Raw genomic sequence first — 8511 nt, 5'->3', positions numbered from 1 at the left:
TTTCAAGTGTATTTATTGTTTTCCTCTACCATAATCCTTCATGCCACATCTTCATCTCAGCCCCCTGGTGTTCATGGTCCTGAAGTCACTGTTAACCATGAACTGTTTCCCACCTACTTTATTATAACACTTCCCATAGAGTAATCGTCCTTGTTTCACAGGTGAAGGAATAGAGGCCACGACGGTTATCCTCCACAGTGATTCGCAAGGACTGTAATCAATGTTATGGAAACTATGGATTGGCTCACTCTACCTCCATTCCACCCTCCTTCTAGATCTGTGCTAATCAATACAGTAGCCACTAGCCACATGTGGCTATTCAAATTTAAATAATTAATTAAAATTTAAAATCTATCTCCTCAGTTGCACTAGCCACATTTCAAGTGCTCAATAACCACATCTGGCTCAAGGCTACTGTACTGGACAGTGCAGATGGAGAACACGTCCCTCATCACAGGAAGTTCTATTGGACAGCGTGGATCTAGAGCACCTTCCCAGACGGCAGAGGTTACAAAACTCAAACTACGCTTCCCGTACTCCTTTGCAAGTTTTGGGTACAAATCATGTTTGCTGGCGGTAGCTTCCCCATTCCCGTTTCCTTATCCCTGGGCAGAGCTACTATAATGGGTTCTTGAATGCAATAGTTTCAAGTGGCCTCAGAGGTGGTAACTTTCCTGGTAGGCCATTTCCATAGTGCTCTGCAAGTCATACCTAGAGACCCAGAACCACAGTCAACTCCCCCAACACTCACCACTATTTCGGTAAGCAAAATTTGGTAAGATTTCATGTGTTAAAATCTCCTGCCTAAAGTATTCAGAATGGATTCTGTTTCCTGAACCAAATTCTCATTGATATGGTACAAAGCAGACTTATAACACAGCTCTTGTGTTTCCAGATCATTCCTTTGCTTTCCAAACTCTATAAATGCAATCCAGTCTCCTATCAATTAGACTAGGTAGCCATGCATCTGATTGCCTTTTGAAATTCTTTACTCATTTCACTCTTTTTTAAGATACTTTTTATGCCTTTCTATATTAAACTTAGTCTGTCTGGAAGAAGTAAATGTGGTCAGTAAAATAAACTAATTCCCTGGACTGATCCCAGCATGCTTGTGGACCACAATTGCACTGTAATAAAATGCACTGTTTAGAACACAAATGTTTCTAAGTCTACCATAGTGCATGGCATATGTTTTCTTAGATAAGAATCATGTTGGTATATAAATGAAAAAAAAAAAGAAAGATACAACAATCACAGTAATTGACTGAACTTTCAAAAGTAGAGAACATAATTGAGGCCACCAGAGGTGGGAGAGGAAGAGGGGGAGGGGGTTAGCGAGAAATTGGTAAGGACCCCAAAAAAGGATTACAATCTGTAAGGATGAACATACTAATTATCCTGATTTGAGCATCACATATTGCACAGAGATATTGATATTCAACTCTGATATGTAAAATCAATTACAGATCAATTAAAAAAAAAAAAGAATCATGTCAGTGTAAATCAGTTCAATCAAATTCCTTTCTTATTTATTCCTACATGAAGACTGAGGAGTTGGGTGCTTTGATTGAAATGTAGGGAAGGTGGCAACCTGAGACCTGGTATGCAGCAGCATGAGGCACAGCAGGCCAGAAGCCCAGGGGGCAGAATGGGCACGGGGCATCTGGCCACTGGAGGATGGTGATCTCTACCATGATTCTCTTTCCTTGCTCCTTAGACCCAGGCCTGAGGTTATGAGTTAATATAGGCGTCTGGGAACTAGCCTGGACACGTGTCACCATGAATCACATTGATTCTGTGGAAAAACATGGTCTGAGTCTCAAATATTAGGAATATAAACAAATTGTCAAATCACTGGTCGTCTATAAATTAGGTTCACCCTGAAAGCACAGCTTCCTTCCAGCCTCTACCTGTATAGAACAGCCAAGCCCTTTTTACTTATAAGCCTAATACTTTTAAACCACCAAGGCACAGTCAGTACCTGTTTTCAGAAATACGTCCTCACGTATTGGGAGGGGCATTGTGCCACAAAGCAAAGAGCCTGGACTCCAGAGTCACAGACACTCGAGTTCAAATCATGGTCCCATCACTTATTAGCTGTGTGATCTTGGGTGAATTATCTCCCCACTGTGGGTCTCAGTTTTCTCAACTAGAAAATGAGAGAAAATCCTCTTTATAGGACTGTTATAAGTGTTATCTGAGAAAGACAATTTGCTCATTTAGCAAATTATCAGAAAAGAGAAAGAGATAGGGAATAGTTCTACAGAGAAACTCAGTGCCCAGTCCAGTAGTTTTGCAAAAGTGTGGGACTTCCATCTGCTCTGTTCTGGGTCCTTGTTGTTTCGCTAAAAATATCATCCACTTCCTATTGTGCTCTTTTGTTATATGTCAGAGTAAAGATAAGCTTCTATAGCCACAAGACCCCAAAATAAAGTAGCTTTAAAAAGATGAAGGTTTGCTTCTCTGCCACTAGCAATCCTGAGGTCTGGGTTGGTGCATACTTTTTCTCCACGCAGTCACCAAGGAACACAGGTCCTTCCATCCTATTCCTATCACCAAGGGCATTTCCTTGTCTGCACGGTCAAGGCTAGGTCACAGGACATGGAGCTTCTTTTACATTGCACATAGCACTTCCACACACACCCCATTGGCCTGAACTTAGTCATGTGGCCACACTTAGCTGCAAGGGAGGATGGTAAATGCAGTCTCCAACTGGGTAGCCATCTGTCCAGCTAAAATTCTATTACTGTTGAAGAAGGGGAATGTTTTGCTGGACCATTTCCAGTCTCTGCCATGGCCTTCCTCCTGCTTCACATGCTCCTTCTTAGCTTGTTCTTGGTCTAGCCATGAGCCTTTGCCATTCACTAACTTGGGCCTCACTCTGGGGAAGCCTCCTTAGTGCTCTCAATCTCCTAGTGGGATAAACTGGCCATTCAGGCCCCTTAATATGGAAAGAAGAGCTGGGGCTAGGAGAGGGAGCCCTGGGAGCTCAGGCCAGGGCTAGTGCTCTTCTCAGAGCATGAATCTGGCTGGTTTTCTAAAAAGATGGTTGTCGTGTGTGGGGCCTTTCCCCCAAGTCTTATGAAAGATCCTGGCTCACCTGTTACTGGGGGTGACTCATACCTGCTCTTTGTAGAGGGAGTGCATCTCATTGTTTCTGCAGAGGGTGTGCTCCTGCCAGGTCACTGGCACCCACAGACAAGTCTGTTCCTCTCTAAGTGATTCTTACAAGGTTGAACAGCACACAGTGCAAAGGCTTTGGATGTGCTGAGTTGCACGTAGCTGAATTAGAGGCTCCAATGGTGTAGAGGGAGCATGAGACCAGAAACTGGGAAATCTTACAATGGTCTCAGCATCTCCATTTGCCAGCTGTGCCCTCGGGCAAGTCACTTCCCAACCCTGGCTTCTGTTTTCTCATCTAGACAATTTTGACCAGATTATTTCTGAGATTCCCTTCCTGTTCCAATTCCCCAGTTGTTCACTGTGATATAATAAAGATAAATGTTTGGTCATTCCCCGCACACAGCTCCTAAAACCCTTGGAATCTGTAAAATAATGAGAGCATCTTTTGTATGCTAATGGGATGACTGATGGCAGGAGGTCCCTAGAAAGCAGGATGGGGGCTGGTGGCCAGGAAGACCAAAGCATGACTGGAAGTTTGGAAATTTCAGCCTCCCACTCCATCCCCAGACCACCAGGGACGGGGGAGGGGCTGGAGATTGAGTTAATCGCTAATAGCCAATGATCTAATCAATCAGCCTAAGTCATCAAAAGTCCATAAAAACCACTAAATGGTGAGGTTCAGAGAGCTTGAGCTGGTGAACACATGGGGTGTTAGGAGGGTGGTACGTCCAGTGAGAACATGGAAGCCCCACACCCTTCCCCTATACCTTGCCCTATACATCTCTTCCATTTGGCTGTTCCTGAGTTGTATCGTTTGTAGCAAACTGATAATAGTAAGTAAAGTAACTTCCTGAGTTTGTGAATTGTTCTAGCAAATTACCAAACCAGAGGAGGAGGTCATGAGAACCTCAAATTTACATGGCTGGTCTGAAGTACAGGTAGAAACCTGAGATGTGAAGCTGGTGTCCAAAGTGGGGGACAGTTTGTGGGACTGAGCCCTAAACTTGCAGGGTCCACACTAACTCCAGGTAGTTAGTATCTGAATTGAATTGAATTACAGGACACACAGTTGGTGTCCAGAGAGTTAAGAATTGGTTGGTGTGAGGAGAAAACCCGTGCTTTTTGTGTCAGAAGTGTTGCGAGTAAAAACAGTTCATTTCCATGACATCCTCTTGTCTGATCTCATTTGGAACATTTCTGCAGTAACTATAGGGAAAAGACAGTCCCTCCCACCTCATTCTGTTTCTCCCATGTCCCTTACCAGACATGGGAAAATCCAAGGTCTCTGACGTGACCTCCCTTTGGCACTTCCTAGGGACCAGGACCCTGAGCTGGCACTTTGGGCCAGTCTCAGACAGGTGTCAAAGGGATTTTAACACAGCACTGACTACTGATCCCCACAATCCAAGTCTATGGAGAGACTGAGGTAGACAGCAGGTGCTCAGACGTGAAAATTGTGTGCAATCGTTGGAACGACATTTCCTCCTTAGGCTGAGATTCGATGGACACATCCAAAGCATGAGTGGATTCCTGTTTCTAGGGATGAAAGTAACCAAAGCTATAGATGTCCACAGAACTCATTCCGGGATAACTCAAGAAAGAAAAATGTGAGCCACCTTTTGCAGGCTCTTAAACTAATTTACCAAAAGTTCCAGTTTTCAAACATTCTTTAAAATTTCACTTGAATAGGGAGTATATACTTGGGGGAGAAAACAAAAGTAATAAAAAGGTACCAAGTAAAAAGTGAGATTTTCTCCCACCCCAGTTTCCTGGTCTCCCAGTTCTCCCCAGGCCCTGCTTTCCTAGGGCAGCCCATACCCATATAAGCATATATGCAGGTCTGTAACTTTTAGGGATTTTCATGTTTGCCCTGGGTTTTATGGGATTACCTTACTGAGTATAAATTAAATTAAATGTTAAGAATATCTGAGTTGCAAGTAGAACATTAGTGAGGTGGTGACCTTAGCGTTCTTTATCACCTCTCATTCAGTCTTTTGGCAATTTTGTCCATGTCCCTGGCATTCCTCACCTACAATCTGAAGCCTCCCAGGCCTCTACCCATGGCCCACCCTCTTTCTAGAGCCTGTAGTTGAATTCCAGCCACATCTCACTATCTGGACTAGGTACTGAGGTGCAGATGGAATTGGTTACTTTATCCCAAATCTACTTCTCTTTGCTTCTTCCCAGACTCTAGCATTTCCCATTCACTCCTTTTAGGAATGTCACTCCTCTTTTTCTCCATCTTCTGCCTCACTGCCATGCTTCTCCAGTCAATCAAGTACAGTAACTTGAACCTCTGGAATGTCCCTTCCTCTTCCTCACTTTTTCTACTGTCCTAGTAAATTTCATTGTCACCTTTCACTCTGTACCAGGCAGTCTCCTAAGTGCCTTACACATATAAACTAATTTTAACTTCATAATAATGCTACACAGTTCATACTATTATTATACCCATTTTACAGATGAAGAAACTGACAGAGAATAAAAAACCCATTCCCTAAGTTCACCAGACTCTATTGTGTCTCCTGTGCCTAGATCTTCATTTACCACCTCTTTAGCCTTCAAGACCCAACTCAACTGTTCTCCCTCTAGGAAATCTTCCTAGAGCCCCCACTATTATCACAAGAGTTTCAGACTTTTACTCTATCTTCCCCCATGTAGAGTTGTCAGATAAAAGACTGCCAGATAAGATTGCATGGGACATACTGAAACTGAAAAATTGTTCCTTGTTTATTGAGATTCCAATTTAACTAGACATCCTTATCTTTACTTGGGAAATCTGACAGCCTTACCCTTATGAAATCACAGCAACCTGAAAGAAGGACTTATACATATTCAAGTCCCATTCACCCATCCCCAGGGGCTAGCAAGAGGCTGGGCAAAGTGGTGCGCATTCAGTTCATTGTACTGAAGTAAAGCCAGGTGCTCAGAGAAGGCTTCCTTTGTCTGCCTCGTTAGCTTTTACCATCCTTCTCATGGGGAATAGTGTGTCCCTTATGTCCTCCCAATGCATCAGACACCATGCTGTGTGCACAATAACTAAATCAAACACATCTCTGAGCCTCCGTTTTCTCAAACGTAAAAAGAGTTTAACCCACCCACCCAGTCTTTCTTCTAGGCTACTTGTGAGAATCAAATGCCGCGAAGGAGGCAAAATGGTGCATTGTAAGTGAAAAGAGCTGTTTCATAGTGGAAAATGACTATTATTAACACTAGCAGTTCTAACATAGTGATAGGGAAATATACAACCAGTATCTAATTCAACTTTTCAATAGTTCTAAATATCGAATTGTTTGCTAAGAATAGCATGGTATTTAGCAATCTAAGAACCAGGAGGAAGTGAAAGTTCAGACGAGGACGGAGAGGTAGTAAGAGAAGGTGATCTTCTCACCTTCCCTGGTAGCCAGGAAGAAAGTAACAAGAGGAGCAGAGGATATCCATTTTGTCCATGATAATGCCTGGTAGGTGCTGCTGCAAAAACCCCAATCTGCAGGGACGCAGACCAGTGACAGGAAACTCACACACCCAAGATTGCCGAATGTGTCACTGTGAAATGTGTCATTTTACAAGTTGAGGAAAATAAGACCAAGAATGGTGAAATGCCATGTCCAACTTTTTCGAGGCTTAGACATCCTCAAGTTAGGACCAAATTCAGCCCTTTCTCCCCAAGACCTGGGCCAGTAAAAAGGTTCCTTCTTGGTTTCAAAAGAAAAAAGGGAACATGCTGCAAAAATTTTCTACTGTCTTTTATTCTGCCTTCTCCAGTCTCTGAAGATTCATTGGGTGAGTTGCCTCCAATTCATTGAGGCAGAACTTTAAAGATTTAATTTACCTGGGAACCAGCACATACATCCAGAGATTAAAGTGGGTGGAAAAACATCCTTCAGAGGTAGAAGGATGGTGGCTAGTTCGTGCAAAACTCCAAATTCTTGGAAGATCATTAGAAAAACATTACCAGGTGGCAACATTGAAGCCGGTCCCTTGTTCCAAATCCATTTGGGAGGTAATATTACTCGGTCTCTACTTATGCACACACATCTAATCAATCAAGTAATTATCATAATAATCCAAAAAGCATACCCATGATCTAGATATTTCCAGTTGCATATGTGAATGTTTTAACATACAATTGTCTAAGGTCTCTGGTATATATACACATATACGTATTTTTTTTTTTGGGAGGGGGGCATTGGCAGGCACAGGGATCTGAACGCTTGACCTTGATGTCACCAACACTGCACTTTCCCAAGTGAGCTAACCAGCCAGCCTTCTGATATATTTGAACTGATCCCTCTTCGACTTTATTTTTACAACTGTTCTAGTAATTCGGTTAATTTAATTTATGACAGAAGCATATAAAACAGGGATAATTTCCTTCTCCTTTACATCGGCATTCTTTTCATTTTGTGAAAATCTGGTGCCAGAATCAGTTCTTTCCATACTTAATGTATCTTTAACTACCTTTGTAATCAAACACAGACATTAAAAGGGATTTAGTATTTGCTAATAGAACGCCGCAAGTCCTAGCTTGTTCTTATCCCAGGGGGCCTCTCTCTTCTGGCTTCTTGTTGGGCATAAATCATTTGGGAACCAGGTGCTTTCTTCCCAACATCCATTTTTCTCTCCCACACTTAGCTTCACATCTGTATTGGCAAAGCAAAGTGAAGACTTCAGACTACTACCCAGATAATTCAAACAAAATTGCCCTTACAGGAATTTTATTTATTCGTTTTTCTTTCTTAAAAGTGAAAGGAAGGGCTTACTTTTAAACCTAAATGACCTTGACAATCAGCTCTGTTGGGTGAACCTATGTCCGGTGTTTTGCTGGAACAGAACCTATTTCTACTCCCAGTGCCAGAAGTGTTATTATTTACCTCCTATGTGCCTTAGGGGCCTCCTCTCTGTAAAATTAGGATCGCAATTCCCACATTGCCAGGCTGTTGATGAGATTAAATGAGATAAAACACCTGAAAATTTCTGCATACAGCAGATATTCTGTACATATTTTAAAACACACACATTTGCAATATGTACAAAATATATTGCACATCAATCTGAACATTTACATTACACTTTACAATATATGAAACACATAGCTACATTTTCTCTTTGATTTTCGAAACCATGCTGGGAAGTAAGGACAGGTGGTCACCAATTACAAAGAAGAGCCTGAGGCTACGTGAGGTTGAATGGCCTGCCCAGGACCACACAGCTGGTCTCAGAGCTGATCTGTAAAACCCCAAAGCTCTCCATTACCTTCTACGCTGACTCCCCTCACTCTGCACTGTTGGCTAAGGCATTGGTTCTCCAACTTGGCTGCACATTGCAACCACCTGGAAAACTTAAAAATAAATGCTAATAACCTAGTCCCACCCCCAAAGACTTGAT

Source organism: Cynocephalus volans, chromosome 17 (genome assembly GCF_027409185.1).
Source record: "Cynocephalus volans isolate mCynVol1 chromosome 17, mCynVol1.pri, whole genome shotgun sequence".
Classification (NCBI taxonomy): Eukaryota; Metazoa; Chordata; class Mammalia; order Dermoptera; family Cynocephalidae; genus Cynocephalus; species Cynocephalus volans.
This window is presented reverse-complemented; position numbering follows the sequence as displayed.